Genomic DNA, 18458 nt, shown 5'->3' with positions numbered 1-18458 from the left:
TCCCCCCGAAAAAACACAAAGTTGAATTTATTGGTACCGTGAATACCCCTGTTAAGGATGAATATTACAGTACTGGGAAGTCATCACAGAACCGTGAAGCTGGCCGGGATCGTGTCGTGCGCCGCAAGCGTGGGCACGCCGTGTCCGGCCAGCATCTGCGGGGACGGGTCTCCTGAAACCCTCCACGGACACGCACGGCGCTGTTATAGCGGGGACGCCTCGTCTCCTGCCTATTGCATTACATGGCGGAAACACGGGAGTATAGTATTATCCCCATTCACATGTTTGTCTTCGACCTCTACGCTTCTGGAGAGCACAGGGGCTCCCCCCCCCCCCCCCGTCCCAGATGTTGGAGTATGATTTCCCGTGCTTAAGTTTTAATGACAGAGTTTTATGACCCTACTCTGCAATCTAAGCATTGCCGATGTGTGACGGGGGAGGGGGTAACGCGGGGCAGCGAGTACAGTTTGGTCCGCACACCGCTCTGACACACATTTCCATGTGTCCCCTTTAAATCGCAGAGCTCCCGGCAGCGGCCTCGTCTCCTTTAATCTGGAGGATCAGAAGGGTGACGTCAGCCTGCCCCTGAGCCGCCAGCTCCGATTGGCTGGAGGTGACGTCAGCCTGTGTTTTTTTTTCTCTGAAGCATGACCTCATCCTTAGTTCATTTTTAGGTTCTAAAGTGCACCTTCTGTTTTTTTTTTTCCTGAATCGCTAATACCCTGTAAATGCAGATTGCTTATCTCTCCAATCTCGACCACACTCTTGTCTCCCAAACACAGGGAACATTAATTGCTACAATTAAGCGTTTCCTTTCTGTAGTGCATGGTTACCATATCCCCAATAAGCGCAGTGCAGCCTACTGCTGTGGCCGTCGCCCCTACCCCTCTGCCCCCCTCGCTCTCGTAGCCCCGATTTGTAAACATTAATATTAACAGGCAGTGTAGCTAATGCGGAGGTGCTTTATGGTCTATGGAAATTAGAGTACCGGCAATCAAGGCTTTGTGGCGGAGGAGGTGAGTTTCTATTTTTTTTTCTAATCTGAAGATTTTAAAAAGCACTTTTTTTTTGCGGCGTGTTTAAATCTCTCTTTGCTATGTCATTTCCACCCCTTCTGCCGGTAGGTACCGGTACAAGTGTTTCACATGGGCATGGGGCAGTAGCGGGAGGTGAACCCCAACGGGTATCAATATCGTGTTCTGCGACGCATCATGCTGATGGTAATGTAAATGGTTGCGAGTCCCTTTCGTTTTGTCTCGAATTTCCCCACGGCTTGTGAAATGTGTGGTGACCAAGGTAGGTTAGTGCCCTCTCCTCCTTTTAACTTGTCAGTGTGATCGACCAGATGAGTTCGTCTTCATGGTTCTTCTGTGCACAATATTGTGCGGCAATAACACAGCTTTCGATCGTATTCTCGGCGGACCTTTGTTAAATTGATTGGTGTTTTACCAAATCGCGTTCTAGCATCCCGACGATTATGAGTTTCTCTTGTGGATCTGCGATTCCAAAATTAAACCAGTCCGATTAATGTCATTATAAAGGCGACGTATGAAATTTACGTTATTTATCTGATAGGATTCAGTAAAATTCTAAAATTCCATTAATGATAATTGTAGTAATAGCGTCACGGGCGACGGCATAATCTAAAGACAAATTCATTAAAAGGACGACCATTTCTGTTCGTATTGGGACAACTCTGTTTTGTTTTGAATTATGTTTTTGTACTGCTGCGTTTTCAACAAAATAACAGCGTTGCTTTTTGTACCACGCGGTGAAAATGGGTGGTTCGTCGTATTTCGAATTGATGTGCTTATGAACATGTCAGTTTCCTCGGACATATGATGATCTCTGTGCAAGGCAATGTGTATTTTGTGAATGTATTGTTTTACAACTTGGAGACTTGTTATTTATTTTTGGGAAACCTGTTAAACCATTCTAAGTATTGTGTACAAGTAATCTAGTAATTAATTTTAAACTGAGTAATTAATCCTGATGGTAGGTCATCTTTTCTTTATTATATAATGTTAATATTCACTAAGTACTTTACATAAGGTGATTTTTTTTTCTGAAGGCTTTTACAGTCCGGATAAGCATTAATCATTGAAGGATAATAATGTTTTCGCCTCCGCACGTATAAAGCACAATTTTCCTTTCATTGTACTGTACTCGTTTAAGAGAGAATAATGAATTTGTTTTTTTAAAAAATGTGTGAAATATGTATGCAGGTTTTATATTTCAAATAAAAGACCACTCTGTAGTTTCTTAAAAATAGGAGTTTTGTTGGAGGAGAGTTCAACATCTGAGGAGCTGGACGATGTTTCACCTGCTGGTCTAGATTTCGAGCTGTTTATCGTGTTATAGCGTATTTTGTGATATGACTGAAACAGAAGTATGGATTTAATAAATTGGTAACAGTATAGTCTGTTTTGTGCTCTGAGGTTTTCTTAGATATTTGCTTAGATACTTAAATTTAAATTCTTAAATTTGCTTAGATACTGCTTGCAAACGGTATGTACCAAGGTGTCCATTCATCCTGTTTGATAATCATAGCTATTCATTAAGAATATCCAGCTGTTCTCGCATTGTGAAGGCATGAGACAGGGGTCTGAGAGACTGGGGCTGTGTCCACAAGTCATTGCAGTGCAGGCTGAGACACTGTCCACAGTTTCTCACAGTTTGCCAGACTTCTTCCTCCTTGTCTCACTGTGTGAAAAACTGTGGCACTGCCGATAGGTTCTCAAAGAGCAGTCTGAGACAGTGTCCACGTGTTCTTGCAAACCTGGGACAGAGTGAGACAGTGTCCGCCAGGAATGTCCTGCCCTGTTCATGGAGGGCTGTTGTGCCTGCAAATTTACATTCCAGCTGGGCTCTTAACTAGCTAAACCAGCTGGTTACTGGCTTAACTAGATCAGTTGAACAGTTTCTCCAAGCTCTTCAGATGTGGCTGTCTTAAAGAGAGCTGGGAAACCTGCAGACACACTAACTGGCCTCCAGGACTGGGTGCCACTGGTGTGCACGGAATTAAAGGAATGAGCCCTGTGTGTTTTATATGTCCACATTTCCATTTCCACAAAGATGGTCCTGAGTGATAATTATAGTTTTTAATATAATTTTAAACCCCTGCTTCTTCAAACCCGAAATTAAAATGTGGGGTGTTAGAATGAAGCACAGTGGAAAACACAGTATAGCCAATGCAAGCAAGCCCTTCCAATAGGCATGTGACTGAGATCCATTTAACTGTAGCCACCTATCTTCTGGAGAATTATTCCGAATTATGAGCAGCGCTGAAGAGACAGCTTATTTGTCAAGGCTTGGGTTTTGAAGGAGGTTAGGTTTTTTGTCTCTTGGACATACTTGGTGCTCAATGGTTCAGAAAAAGCTGACAGAATGACAGCAGTTGCACAGTGTTAACACACATTTCAAATGAGCTGCATGTGCAGATAAAAGTGGTTACAGATGTGGATTTAGTGTCTTGAGACAAAGAGTGACCTTATTTTGCTGTTTTATTGTCATGTGCGTCCCTAATTGTTAACCTACACCTGGTTGTGTGGCGCTGGCATCAGGGTGACCCAGTGCTCAGCCACAAGCATGCAGAATGCTTCTGTCTTGCCTGACTTCTCTTGTCCAGTTCATCTCAGGCTCTGCTACAACGCAGCTTTATTTGCTGTTTGTTGAGGCTAAGCCCTTTTGTAATGTTTGTTTCTCCCCAATCGTTTTCTGCATATATTCCTTTACCCTCTTGGTGGTGTTATTTGGCATGGGGAATATTGATACACATGTATTCGGTGTTGTAGGTATATGGGCTCTGCGTGATTTGAGAAAAGCCCTGTTCACGGATATGAAGCTTGCACAGTTAACGGCTGTGAAAGGATGGTAAAAACAAAGGGTGCAGCTCATTGTCTTGCATATGAATCCCATTGCTCTGATGTCCTTATACTACATGTGCTACAATTTGCATGGTTCAGGACAATGTTTCCACAGAGGTGACTGTTTTATTTTCCCACCTGGCTGTGTTTACATTCCTACCTGCAACAGGTTAAATCAGTTTTCTCTGCTGTGGATTTCCGAAAGGGGTGGCTTCCTGAAAAATGTTCTTTGTTTTTAAAAAAATAACTCCTCTGTTTATAAACCCCTAGTTCAGCCCCTGCCTGGGTTTCCTTCTGTGCTTTTAACACTATTAAATATTGGAGCACATTAAACAAGATCTGCAGACTGCAGTACAAGCAGAACGGCATGCCCACTGGTGGAGTGAATAGGAGCCTGCCGATTAATGAAGTCATCTCCTTTGAAAATACCTGTAAGGCTGACCAGGCAAACCGCGCTAATCCACAGGGCATTGTTTCTCCAGGGCTCACACTACTTGGTGACTGATTGAACTCGTAAAGAAAAAATGCTGGTCTGATGGAATAGGCAATAAAATGCTACAAAATCAAAATAATAAACGAAAGGACTCTGTGCTGATGCTGCACACATTAAATAACTGCTGAGCTGAAAAAGCTCCCAAACAAACACAGTCGCAGTTACAAAGAAGTGCTGCTAAAGTTTAAAACACGAACGGTTAATGAGTAACCAGGCTGTATTACTAGAACTGGGTTTGCTTACCGCTGTTTGCTTTAATGTTTGATCTGCCTCCCTGCCTCACGGAGCGCAGATTATTCCCTCAGTGCAAAGAAAAGCAGCTTGTTCCTTGTGTGGATGAGCTGATGCTGATTTGTCAGTGGGGTGATTCTGAAGGGGTTTCCTCCATTGTCTTGGATACTGTTTCATCAGTCTGTAATCTGATGACTTCACCTTACACCAGGCAGTTCCAAAGAAAGAAGGACTCAAAAGCCACACGAAGGTCAACACCTTTGCTATACGCTTAGTTTGATGTTCTCCAGGCGTTTTAATCTGTTCTTTATTAAAGGGTAAATACAGTATCAGAAAAAAATACTTTTTTTCCAGCCCAAGACTGCAGCAGACATTTCTTCTTTAAATTATACAAATTTGCATTTTTGTAACACTTTTTGTCTCAAATGATCAGAAACACTGTACATATACAGTAAGAGATTACCGCAGTGTAAGAGATGTAGTCAGTCACCTCTGCTTCATTAAGAAGGTAGATGCTCTGCTGTCTGAATCTCTGTCCAATTTTGTCATTGCAAGTGGGAACGTATTCTCAGTTGACTCATATGGAAGAATAAAAATGACTTTGCCAGTTAAATAATGAGGAATCTTTAGGCAGGTCATATTTTTCACCTGTACTGGCCTTTTACCATGGGATCTTGAATAATCAGGTAGTCAAGGCTTCACTTTACCATCTTATTTGAGGGATGGAACCTCAGCACAGTCTCTCCAGTTAGCGTACTGGGTTGTTGGTTTAGAAATTCACAAAGGTTTTCCTCTGGAAATTTCTGGAGGAAAGATCGCCACCTACTGGTCTGTTAGTGCCATTTTAAGCCACAACCTGTTTTTCTTTGCTGGGATCCTATACTATTACTGAGCTGACCCAGCCATGCTTAGCATCTGAGATCAGCTGACAGGATCAGGCTGAAAATGTGTAGTGCTGTTGTAATATATTGTATAAGGTTCCACAGGTTTGTGTTTTTTGCTTTCCAGTTGTGTTTATCAGTCTACTTCTCTGTATTTCAGTAGGATGTTCTCAGTTGCTCCCAAATTCAGTTGCTGAATAATTCATTATCTCTGGATTTGGAAACCTTTTTTAGAAGTGATAAAAATCACTGTATAAATTCATGTCTTGACTGGGTTTTTTTTTTTCAAATTCCTTTGCACTCTAAATTTATAGAAGATTACATGGGGGTAGGGAACTTGACAAATGGGTATATATTCAATTCGGCATCAGCAGTTCATTTTTGGTGCATATATAACATGCTATACTATCATAGTTACTCCCTTGTCTGGTCAGGAGACATGGAGACACATGGCCCTGTGCCCTTGGCTTTTCTGATATGTCCACCTGCTGAGTCTTTCACCTGTCATGGTCTCTCGCTGACATCACTGCAGGCCTGCAGGCTTGTAAGGCAAGCAAGCGCCTGGGCTAGTTTCAGGAGTATGTGTTTGCCTGAAGGTCACAGACGCCCTGTCTGATGATTCCCAGTCCTTTACCAATCCCAGTATAATCCCAGTCATGGTCGACTAGGGTCATGACCCGGGCTCGATCCCGCAATGTCAACCTGTGCTTCAGGGGAATGGCTGGGAAGCCTTTCATAATTAAGTGTTTAATCTAGACTTGAATAACTCAACACAACAAAACCTATGTGAAAGGCCGATAGTGGATCTATTTTGACCATTTCTGCTAAATCTCGCAGTTTTTTAAGCATGGATTTGATATCCTTAGAAGTTGGATCCTGAACTGAAAATATAAAAGAAACTTTAACATGAGTGAGCTAGTAAACAAGATCTGGTGTGGCTTAAGAGCAAAAGAGTGAGATGGTGCTTAGTCAGTTCAGTTCTGCAGAGCCCACTGCTGACCCACACTAGATCACGAATAAGATCATGAGTGGAGAGTCACACACTGTAGTGTTGATTTACCAAGAAGGGTAAAAAACCTGAAGGGTAAAGTCTCATAATTCAGTGCCGTACTCAGAGAGTAATGATTTAATGTGCTGCTTTTGGCATTACTCTCTTGCATGCATGCATAGTTGATTTGTAACAGAATGGACAATGGCTGCTTTCAGTTTTAGTTCGAACGTGAGGAAGAAATATATTATTGTAGCTATCAGGTTGCTCTTAGTCATAGTTACTACTGACTTCATGCTATCCCAGGCAGACTCTGGTCTTTTGCCTGTTCCCACAACTGGCAGTTGCTCTGGAGATAGTCTGGCATCTTGTCTGTTAAACTGATCACCATTTACCATTGTTTGTTTTCCACTGATTTTCACATTTACCATATTTTTAAACTATACAAAATATTTGCTTCACTCCTTTAGAGCATTCTTTAAGTTATTTTAAAACCATTGCCCTTTAATCCCCCCAACACTTGGTGTATCTTAAAGAAGTATGAGACCAGGATTCAGAAAATCTTTAACTCTTCCGGACAGACACGTGGCTCAGTAAGTTCAGGTCTGTTTGATCTCATATTTTGTTGAGATACAGTATAGAGACATCGGCTAGTGTTTACCTCTTTTGAAGTGTTGCTACTAAGCCTTTGTCGGTTTCTTCTTTAATCCTCTGTTGCTATTCCTATCTGTTTGACTGCAGAGGACTAAGTCATATCATAAGGTTGATTTATTGTTTTCAGTTGAAGCTGATTGGTAAGAGATTTGGTCCTTACACTTACTGTTTGCTGAAGAGATAAAAGACTTATGTTAGAATTGCATGCAGATGATACTGTAAGTTTTATTTATGTAACACAAATGCACTGCTGCTATTCAGAGAGAATGGGTTTTTATAGGTTGTACACTTTGAAGAGAGGACAGTAGGGTAACAGAGGAGGAGGGCGTTATAAAATTGTGACGCTGCATTATTAATTAGGTTCTGCAGTTGTATTTGACGCTTAATTTAGAATGATTTTTTCACAATTGTGAAGTTCTATATGTGTTATGTTTACGGGAGAAACATAATAGAAATCATCCAACATTTGTTGTTAGAGCTGCAGATTAAAATACTCTTAATTTATTGTACTGTCCACTTCAGGTTGGGAGTTTGCCATGCAGCAATTTAGAAACAAATGTTTTATTCCCCTAATGTAAGGCTTCATTTTTCAATTATTTAAGACTGAAAATGAGAGAAGGCAAAACAAAAGCCAACATTAAACAATACCACTTCCTTGGTCATTTTTATAGTATTCTGGTTCATGCAATTCACCCGCAAAGCAAAAAAGAGATTCTCTGTGTTAAATTTTAGGACCTCTGTATTTTAATTCTCCAGGGTTTGGCATTTTAAATGAGGGGCATTACTTAAATTGAATACCGAGGCTTGTGATTCGTGAAGCACAGGATTGATAACGTTGTCATTCTACTTTAAACTATACATTGTACCCCTGTATGTTTCAGAAAAGTTGAGTTAAAAAATATACAAATACAGCTGCTTTAAATCTCCTTGAAGAGGCATAATAACTGGAACTATAACTATAATAACTGTTCTAAAACAGCATCCCCAGTTCCTAATGCTTCAGTTCTTAGGTTCCCATGCCAACCAGATCATTCCAGCCAATCGTATTCACTCAGTGCCTTTGCCTTTAGTGCCTCAGCTGGTGCTGATGGGAGAAAAACGGAAGCAGCGAAAGAAGTCAAGAGCCGGCTGTTTTGTAAAGCAGTGTAGAAAAGCTTCGGAAAGTGTGGTTGCCAGCTCCGCGTAATAGGGCTAATCTGGTTAGGACTGCAGTGACGAGAGGGAGGTAATGATCCTTGCCTTTTCCCCCATTAATGTGTGCGAAACAGTGCTCCGGGAGGCACGCTGTCACGCTGAGCTGCAGTCCTCTGCGCTCGCACTGCGTCGCTAAGTCCCGTTCCCTGACTCGGGTGCCACAAGAAACCGGCCGCACCTCTGCTGTGCTCGTCAGGGGAGCCTGTCCCCTGTCCTGTCCTGCTCGTGAGCGCTGGGCACCCTTGCCTGTCGAATGCGCGGGACAGTGCTGGAGAGCCATTGTGAGGGTAAGGCAGCCTTCTCTTTTGTAATGCCAAATCGCGCTGACTCTTGGCTTTTATTTATCCTGGAGAGCAGAGGGGGGGGGGGGGGGGGGGGTTCGTGCTGCCTTGGCACCCTCATCCTTTGTAGAAGAGGGATGAACTGAGGAGCCCGCTGAGAAAGGGGTTTAGTCGGTTTTTATTGTGGTTGCGCGTGGCTCCATTAACAAAAACCTCCACTATTATATCGCTGAACAAATTAATGGCTCAGTTAGTGTGCCATGTTTTGAGGTGGTCATTATCTTGCAGACCTGGAAAGGCAATATGACAGCTGTAAGAACACTGTAGATGGAGGAAGTGTTTTCAGTTTGTCTTTGAAAAGCCAAAAGCACTTAAAAGCCTTGATGTATATTATTTATACTATTTAATTGAATTGGATAGGTTCAGATATACAGGGTATTTGTTCATTGACAGTGATCAATTTCTATAATTGTGGAATAGTCTTAAGAATACTGTATGAAATTCAGATGAATGATCTGTTCAGTGTCTTAATCTTGTGCATTAATGATAGAGTTCATTTTTTTTTACTCCCAAGTACAGATGAGCATACTTAGGACATAAAAAGTCCTTGTGTAGAAAAATAATGTCAAGGATTTTTAGTCATCAAAAGTAATTGGAACTTAAAACAACCTTGGACTGAGATTTAGCCGGTGTGTCCTTCATCTAAAAATATTAATCAGATTCGTTTTGTTGTTTTGAAAATGTCATTCTTTCCATGATGTAGATAATATATCTTGAATTTAACAGAGTCATATACCCTGTCACGAAACACTGGCACATATATGTTATCGGGAAAGATAAAATGCAGTGCCACATGGGACAAGATCTGGCTTCGTGCACTGTGAATACAGCTAGCCCCGATCACGGTGGATCCGTCTGGAGTGGGTATAAGGCACAGATGAGAACCTGGGTATGAACGCGCTGTTCAAAACTCCTTGTGCTTCTTGCTTTCTTCACCAGAGAGCCTGCTGGGTTTCTGAGCTGCAGTTGCTAGGGCAAATTCCTCTTGGAATTACATCATCTCCCACACAGGAGCCTGGCTGCTGCCGAGCTTCCAGAGGGAACAATGTGAAAGGTCAGTGCAGGTTTGTTGGCAGAGCAGGCCGAGTTTCAAACTGCTGCTGACCTGAGCACGTTCTTCTGAAATACATGTGTTTTTGTAACCAAAGCCCCCCCCCCCCCTTCTCCCCCCATTTCTCACAGTGCCTCCAGACAGACCTCCGCCCAGCCCTGAACAACCTTCCATTCACATTGCCCTCTCGCCGCTCGAGAGCCCAGCGCCCTTATTGTTTTTCAAAGCGTTCAGACTTGTCACTGAGCACGGCGCATGCCAAAGTCAGATGACGGGTTGCTTTCAGTGGAGAAGTCACGCATCCCGTTCCTTAGCTCCTGGTTTTTACACGTATTACTTGTGGAGGTGTCAAGTCAGTAGTGTGTTTGCTTAAATCATTCCTTGAAGACAAAAGGCAAAGAGTCTGGCTCTTTCCTTTCCCAGCTGGAGCTCAGTCTCCCAAGGCCCTGCTTACAGGATGTGCACCAGTTCTGCACAAGAGGTTGCCTGGTTTTTAGGGAGTTTGTAAGCGGTGTTTTTTATGCATAGGCTCACATGTAAGACTGTTCTGTCTAGAAATGGCTTCTGTACGTGAATGATCTAAAAATATCTCACAGTTACCACTCATTAATTCTCAACAATGTAGAACACAGGTAAATCTTTCAAATTGAGCGGAGCCAAAGGACCCTCTCTGTGCTATCAGTTTGTCCAGTATTTTAAGCAGGACTTTAATGAGAATGTTCCTTGTCTTGAGACTCCTGTTTAAGTCCTTTGAGCCTAGATTGCCTCCATCATGCCCATTTCACTGGATGAGTTATAACACTATCTGCAAAATAGAGGCCGCTGGAAGACAGAAGGTCTCATCTGAGAATTCGTTTTGTGATTAGTATGAGCATTAAAATACATTATGAGCAACAATTGCCAGACTCAAAGAAAATATCAATTGTTAACAATGATCAGGTCTAGAATCCAATAAAAGTCAATAAGGAACAATAATAACAATGTTAAGCTCCCATCTCAGGCACACGTTTGCAGATGTTCGCTAATGAACTTCAAAAAGTCACTGATGTCAAACAGTTTCAGTTTACTTTTGCCCCTAAAATGAGTATGAGTACAATGATGTACATGTAGTACACCTAGTTTGAGTGTGTGGGAGTCTGTGTCTGTGTGTCTTCCCTTGATGCAGTGGTGTCCTGTCCAGGGTGTACCCCGACTGTGTCCATTGCTGCCAGCATAGCCTCCGGCTCCCCTGCGACCCTGAATTGGAAGAAACGGTTAGAAAAAGGGTGGATGAATGGATTCGATATTTTCAAACACTTTTCTCATCTGAAACTGGAAAAAAGCCTAAGACTGCATTAAAATAACCTCTCGACTAGACTTGTCTCTCCCTCATTCTGGTTGTCGGGCCAGGAGGTCCTGTAGGTCTGCTGAGGTTTGTGGGGAGAAGTCTCATTTTAAATTCACAAGCTTAATGCATGAGCAGGTTGCGAGAAAAAATGTCACCTCTTTTGATGTGGCAGGTTCTCTCTGTGGGTTTTTTTATTTGGTTCGGTTCGCCCTGTCACTGTCACCTTGGCTGTCCCTGGTAAGGTGGCTGCAGAAGTGAGTCATCATTTCATGACACAACAGTAGGTGTCTGTACCAACCAGAGCGTGTGCAGGAGAGCCCCTCGAAACCAAGCAGCAGCTGCTGTAAGCAGACGCAGAGAGAGGGGAAGTGTTTTGTGATGGATTTAACCAGAGACCGAGGTTTTATTGGGGATTATCTAAAGCCGACGTCTTAAAACACAAACGTGACAAGAAATGAATACACACCGCCTAAACAGGCAGCTTGTGAGACAGTAAAATTTCCAAGAAAATATCTTCTGAGTGAAGAGCTGCACCATTTTCTCTGGTCTGCAGCTCGAGACAAGCTTTTGTTCCGGGTCTCGAATGCTTTTCTGCTGCAAAAAAAAAACGAGAGGCAAACTTTTTTTTCTTCCTTGAAGATTCAGCCTGGGTGTGGTGTTTACAGCAATGCTGCATTTCAGAGCATGTGCACTAAATTATCTTGTGTCAGGAAAAGAGCTGCATTGCTTTGCTTTTGGTTTTGACGCAGTTGAGGGAAGGAGAGAGAGTGGGAGCATGCATTTTGCATGACCTGTGAACTAATATTTTGTTGAAAAAATACTTCTTTGTAGCCATTGAGTGTTCTGATTTCTTAATGACATTCCCAGACAGTTGGCTGTCTTCTGCGGAAGAAGAGATAAGGACAGAACATGGATAGTGTTTCCCTATTGTTTCATTCAAGGATCTATCAGCTTCTAGCCCTGCCTGTCAGGCAGCATCGTTATTGTCACTACGGGATCATCTGTCGAGTTTTGTTTTTATTTCTCTTTATTGGCGACTGTTACATAAATTAGTGACCATTGTTCGTAGCATATCTCATGCTCGGAGGGTGAAGTAGCTGTGTGAATGTGTCATCCATTACTGTCAGCGCATGTAATTAATGAGCTTGTATGGAAAATAAATGAATGACTCAACAGCAGTTGATTAGCGGTGGCTTATCTTTTAATGGGTGATATTGCTGAAAGAACACAAGGTTGTGTTAGCGTACTCATCTGCGGCTTCACTCTGGACCAACTTCCAAATTGCCAAAACTGAAATGTCATAACATGCATTATGAGGTTTCTGGGTTATGGAGTGCGAACCGAGAGGATTCAAGAGAGTTCAGTAGCAACACTGCGTAACTCGGCAACCCTTACTTCCCGTTGAAACTTGAAATTGTTGTCTGGGGGTGTTCAGACTCCCCCACGCCTCCCCTCACACAAACAGATTGTTAGAATGAGACATATGGAAATGAAATAAAAAAAAATTTGGTGCTTGTAGGAAGCAAGACAAGGTCTGTAGCATTGCTTCTGTCTGTCCTCTGCTGGCATTAGTGTTAGCTGTGCTTGAAAAATAATCCTGTACAGTACTGCAGCTGTGGAAGGAAACGCACCATAGACGGCTTCCTTCTGCAGCTTCTCTCCAGATTTATCAGCATTTAACCAGCATTTAACAGGACTGGAAGCAAGGCTGCGTTTGCATATCACTGTCACCCTGTATAAGGTTTTACATTGTGGGTTGTGGCCATTCTAGTAACGAAACGAAGAACTCATATCTCAGCATTTTACCTTCTGTATCTGCATTTTTAAGATTTTTAACTGCATATGTCATATTCGTCTGTTCAAATTCAATCATAACATGTTACAGGCATAAGATACTATCTAGCACCTGGAGCTCGCTTCCACACCAGAAGCTGCCAGTTTGAAAACAAACCTGAAATGCCACAGCCCGCTGCAAGACGTGGGTCTTATTTTCTATCCCTCGCTAACTTGAGCTGACAGAAGGGCGGGGAGCTGAGATCTCCTGGTTGAGCTGTCCAGCCGGGACAGGTAGGCATGTGTTTCATTAGGCAGCTGGCTGCACCACAAGCAGTGGGATAAGGAAAGGATCTCAGCAATTAGCAGCTACTGCAGAGATTGGCGTGTGATCACATGGGTCTCCCAAGCTTGGCCAGACCCGGCGATGTGCTCCCTGCGTTTGACACACTGTGCAGTTAGAGGGGGGCGGTCTCATGCCCCAGAGGTAACCGCCATGTATGAGATATCCATATAAATATCCTTGCATAATCCGCTGGCATCTGCTAAGGGCATATAGGGGCTGCCAAGATTCTCCAGCACCGCACGGCATGCTGATGGAAGTCTTCTGGAATTCGACAAGGAGTCCTGAGCTTCTTGACTTGGCTGAACTCCCTTGTTCTCCGAGGCCTGCTTTGGTGGGAAATTGATTAAAGCTGGAGGATAGTTTGTTTCCAGAACTGGGTCTCTGATGGGGTTGGGAAAAATCTGTCTGCAGTTATGGAGGTCTTGCAGAGTATCTCCCCACTCTTGTCCCTCGTGGGGTGCAGGTTAAGACGAGTCTGGGGGACAGACTCCCTCGTCCCAGCACACAAGCTACAAGGGTGCCAGTGTCAGTAGTGTGGAACAGACATGTCTGTGGTCTGTTCACAATTACTCTGCTGTAGCTGGCAGAAGGTCTGTGTCTTCAGTATCTCCCCTCTTTGAGAGTTTTAGGAGTTGTGCTGAAAATAACAATTGCAATGAATTTAAAACATTTTGTATTATTTAATGGACTCCTTTCATCAGAGCCTCCCAGAGGTGTCTGTCTAGTTTAAACTTAAATGAGAAGAAATTAACCTCTTATTAATAGTTCCTAGGGAGGTTCTTGGAGGAAAGTGGAAAGAAAGGATTATTCCCTAGAATCTTCTCATTGGCATTAATTAGTTCATTTTCCTGCCTCCCTTAAGTATTCTGTAATTCTTTCATATTCTGCCTTCAGGATGATTGACTTCTCAGCATAGTCTTGCAAAGTATGTGGCTCTGATAAAAAAAAAGGCCCATGACACACTGTGTATTTACAATAGAGAACCTGCAGTTTGCGCAAATTCTGGATTAATGAGCTAATGTTAGTCCTTAGCATTTTACTGGTCTGTAATATTTCTGGCAGTTTAACAATGTGATCCTTCATTTAAAGTTTAGCTGTTTAATCAGAAAGCACTCCAGCGTTTTGTGGAATTTTCCAGCCCCAGTTGTTTTTGTGTTTCACCGCTGCCTGTTGAACAGCTATTTTCACCGTCCTAAAAGTGACAAAATGAAGCATCGCATTTTCAGGTTTTTGCAGTGGGAAAAATATACCCAACGAAAAATCTGGTGAAAGGCACACATGTTGGTTTTTTTTTTAAAGTATTCAATTAATTTTCATCCACTAACGCCATAAAATAATTCAGTCAATCATAACTCATTAAGGGAAAGAAAGAGGGCCCAGGTGGCTCATTATATGGATGACAGTTCGTTGCTCTCAAACATACTTCTGGTTTTATTCAGCGGAGTCCAAGTCTGTGCTCCGTGTGATTCCAGTCTATAGATTCTGAATCCCAGTTTCAAGATGTAATAGAATGATCTTTTCATAGGTTTGTTGAGCGTACGTTCATTTCCGAAGCTGTGCGCTCATATTTCTGTGTATGATTCAGTGTGCCATGAATAACCGTGAAAAATTGAATTGAGAACATTTTTTACAACAGGATAAGGAGGTGTTGAGGCTATAGAAACAGTAAAATATTTTTAAAATTGGCTTACTGTTATGCCTGTATTGCTGTATTAAGATTACCAACTATGAACATAGTGAGTATTTGGAGATTCTATTTTATGAATTAGATAGCATGGCACTGCAGTGGTTAGCATTACAGTCTCTCAGTACTGAGGGCCTGGGTTCAATTCTGGACCTGGGAAGCCATCTGTGTGGCATTTGTATTTTTTCAACCCTTCTATTTGCCTGGATATCTTCTGGGAGTTCCGGTTTCCTCCCACAGTCCGAAGACATGCTGGTATGTTAAATGGTATCTGGGAAAATTGGCCCAGGTGGGCGTGTGGGCATGTCTGTGTGTCTGCCTTGCAATGGACTGGGTGTATCTTGCCTTAATGCCCATTGATTACTGAGATAGACTCCATGGCTCTCCCGTGACTTTGTATTGGAAGACGTGGTTAGAAAATGGATGGATTTTATGAATTCCCAAAACTTATATTGGAAATCTAGCATTACTATATAAGGTGAAGCAGGGTTCTAGAGATTGCTGTAAAAGACCATCAGAGATGGTTTTCTGTCTGTCTCCATCGGTGGCCAGATGGGTTTGCATATGCAATATGAAACCTACAAAAGTAATCATTTTTTTCTCATGTGTTACAAGCTCACAGCAAAAGCTTTAAAAACACTGAATGCATTTCTTGTCTCATCGCCATTCTTCAATAATTGTGTGCTCGAGGTGTTAGCAGTACTGCCATACAGTATGTATTGCCACAGATGGGCAGTTGGATCCAGCCCAGATGTGTTTTTATGTCATTGAACAATAGTGGGACCAGCTGGTATATTATATCAGACTAATCGACGAGCCTCATCATGAGAAGAATCTCTGTGTGAATGTGTCGTTGCTTTTATTCCTGTGGAAACTGGATAAAAAGGAAAAACTGTACAGAGCAGCTTTTGAGCAGCCCCAGATCCTATTGATTGGAAAGTTAACTAAGAAAGCATTTGCCCAGATGCAGTAAAATGCAAATGCATATTGGTGCTGTGCTGACTACACAGAACTACTAAAAGGGTCAATAGTGGCTCCATTTGGCTACACCAATGTTTTAGAAGGTGGGCTTCGAATTGCGCAAGGTGCACTGTCTGTGCAAAGACAGAAAGGTGCAGTCCATCAGAAGACTAGCCAGGCTGTCGCCTCTTCATATTGATCAAGAATCACCAGGGCTGTTTGAGATGAAGTTAGTCAGAGTGTCCTTAGATTGTCACGTGACTGCGACCCCTTGGGAGTTGCCTGTGCTGTGCAAGTTTGCAGTCATTTCTGCTAGAGTCACTTTTTTCCTCTAGTTGACCCTGACTTTTAGGTGAAGCACTGTGGGATTTGTAGTAGTAACAATTGGTGAAGGCCTGAATAAGAAAGTGTGCACAGTCCCGATCTTACCTTCACTGTGTCCCTGTGTGTTTTATTTTCCAGGGTTTGGAATCTGGGATTTTTGAAAAATGTCCAGACTATTTTCAAGAGAAATGTCTGTCATTTACTTTCACATTTCTCACAAAATGTGCTGCACTAAACTATGAATCCAATATTATTTTCTCTGCTTCTCTTCCAGAACAACAAAACTAATGGAGTTTGCACATTAAGACTGGTTTTAAATACACAGTAGTAATTTAATGGGCTAGAGTAGAGGGCTCCATCAGCCTGCAAGATGCAGTGGAACAAGTTAAAACCGGAATCCCAAAAAATCCCTCAGTGCTTGAAAATAGTTTTTGAAAGAAATATTCACTTCAAGAGCTGCTGATGTGATGAAAATGGAAACAAGTTAAAATTACTGAGGGAAAGGAAAATATTGAACTCAATAATCAATTCCAGAGAGAGGCAAATAGGGCTTAGGGAGATGTCATGGAAAAAACGATGTGATCACATGGAAAATATGGAGAGATATGGAAGATTAGATCTTTGATGTGAGAAAGATAAAGGACAGACAGGAAAGAGAAAAAACAGTAGCAATTAATGGGCAAAGACGGAGAGGTCTTGACAGAGCCAGGGGAGGATTAGAACAGATGGAAGAAGTCCATATGAAGAGTAACACAGAAAAGAAAAGCAAAGTATTGAGATGGAAGGTGAAGATCAGTTCCTAGTGTTTCAAAACCCGAAGTCAAGGAGACACCAAAGTCAAGGAGAAGCATGGGAGATTTATGTAATACTGGCTGAGCTATCTTTGAGAAGGATCTTTTGTGGGGCAAAATAAAAGGAACAAAATCATTTGGGGTGTAAAATGTGTTTTTTGAAGTTGTCAGGAGGGGTTGAGCATGAGTGTTTTTAACATTCCTTTTATCAAAGGTTTTACAAACGACATACCTTTAGGCCTAAAAAATGAAGAGTCATGAAAAATAACTCAAATTCCCCTTGAATTATACAAATGACTTTGAGCAGGTCATTTTGCAATTACCTTGTTAACGTGTTTACATGTTTCATGTATCTATATTTTCTTAGTAACTCTAGTTCAGTTACATGCAAAATGCTGAATCAGTGAACTAGGGTTTGTGACATCTCTCACTGGGTCTGAGATTTTCAGTGACCTGCTACTTCCCCTATTTTAACGTTTCCATGTCTGTTTTCTAAAAGTGTTACTGAGACGCTTTGTTAAATGAGGAATTTCAGTCTAGGGAGATTATTACAGTTTTTGGGTTAATGTCCTCGTGACCCTGAATTAGATGATGCAGATTAGAAAATGGATGAATGGGGATAATGTCAATTAATAGAGCAAAGCTCACATGTACAAATCAGTATACATGGTATACAAACTTGTTGATATGTGTGTATGCAGATTTGGACAGCCAGATGGTTGTCCTCCATGCTCTGTTGTGATGAGCTTCAGTATCAGCACAGGCAGGAACCCTGACCTGCCCAGGGAATGCTGTTATTCAGGTGCCAGGGCACAGAATGAGCCATTAGAAGGAGTTGGAGCTCAGGTGTTAGTGGTACTGCAACAGAAAATGCAGTGCATTGAATGAAAAAGGTTCTCTGCTGCTTACATGCAAAACTCAGCATAGACAGATCTCCCATACTATAGTATCCCTCCATCCATTTTCTAACAGCTTCTTTCATTTCCTCGTCCCGGGGGAGCCGGAGCCTATCCCAACAAGCAGTGGGCACAAGGCAGGGCACACCTTGGATGGGACACCATAACATGCACAAATTCACACCAGGGCTAAGCCATTTAACTTGCCAGCGTGTCTTTGGACTGTGGGAGGAAACCGGAGCACCTGGAGGAAACACAAATACAGCGAAAACTCACAAACTCCATGCGGGTAGCTCTTCAGGAATTGATCCCAGGATCCCAGTGCTGTGAGGCAATAATTCTAACCACTACGCCACCATGCCACCCCTCTTGCATAGCAGTGATCTGTATATAACACATTTAACTGAGTGAGGGGTCGTAGTTTTATTATATCCTTGCACTCATCGCACTTAATATTTAGACTCCTGCAGTGCCTCCATCTAAGTAACTCACAAATATTCCATCTGCTGTGGCATAGCTGGCCTGAGGCTGTGGAGTGGGGCTTGTTATTGAATGTCTCTCCTGCTGGAGTTGCTCGGTGCAGAGCCAAAAGTATGTCAGCCGTCCTCTCCAAGCAAATGCATCCTGTTTTCCAATTAGAGGTGTGTTTGTTTTATTT

The 18458-nt window shown here is 42.4% G+C and overlaps 1 protein-coding gene across 2 annotated transcripts in view; it reads left to right on the top strand.

Annotated features, from left to right (window-relative positions):
* Positions 1-686: 686 nt before the first annotated feature.
* dusp8a (dual specificity phosphatase 8a) overlaps positions 687-18458 on the top strand; it is a 90410-nt gene continuing 72638 nt past the window's right edge. The window contains exon 1 of one of the 2 annotated variants that reach the window (XM_088934670.1): positions 687-1016. The gene's annotated coding sequence lies outside the window, so the exon portion shown is untranslated. Of the gene's footprint in view, positions 1017-1225; positions 1297-18458 lie in introns of those variants that run through there. The other variant, XM_088934671.1, reaches the window with a different exon arrangement.

Source organism: Atractosteus spatula, chromosome 16, assembly GCF_055471065.1.
Source record: "Atractosteus spatula isolate fAtrSpa1 chromosome 16, fAtrSpa1.hap1, whole genome shotgun sequence".
NCBI lineage: Eukaryota > Metazoa > Chordata > Actinopteri > Semionotiformes > Lepisosteidae > Atractosteus > Atractosteus spatula.
The sequence above is the reverse complement of the archived record's forward strand: the minus strand, read 5'-3'. Positions and strand labels throughout refer to the sequence as shown.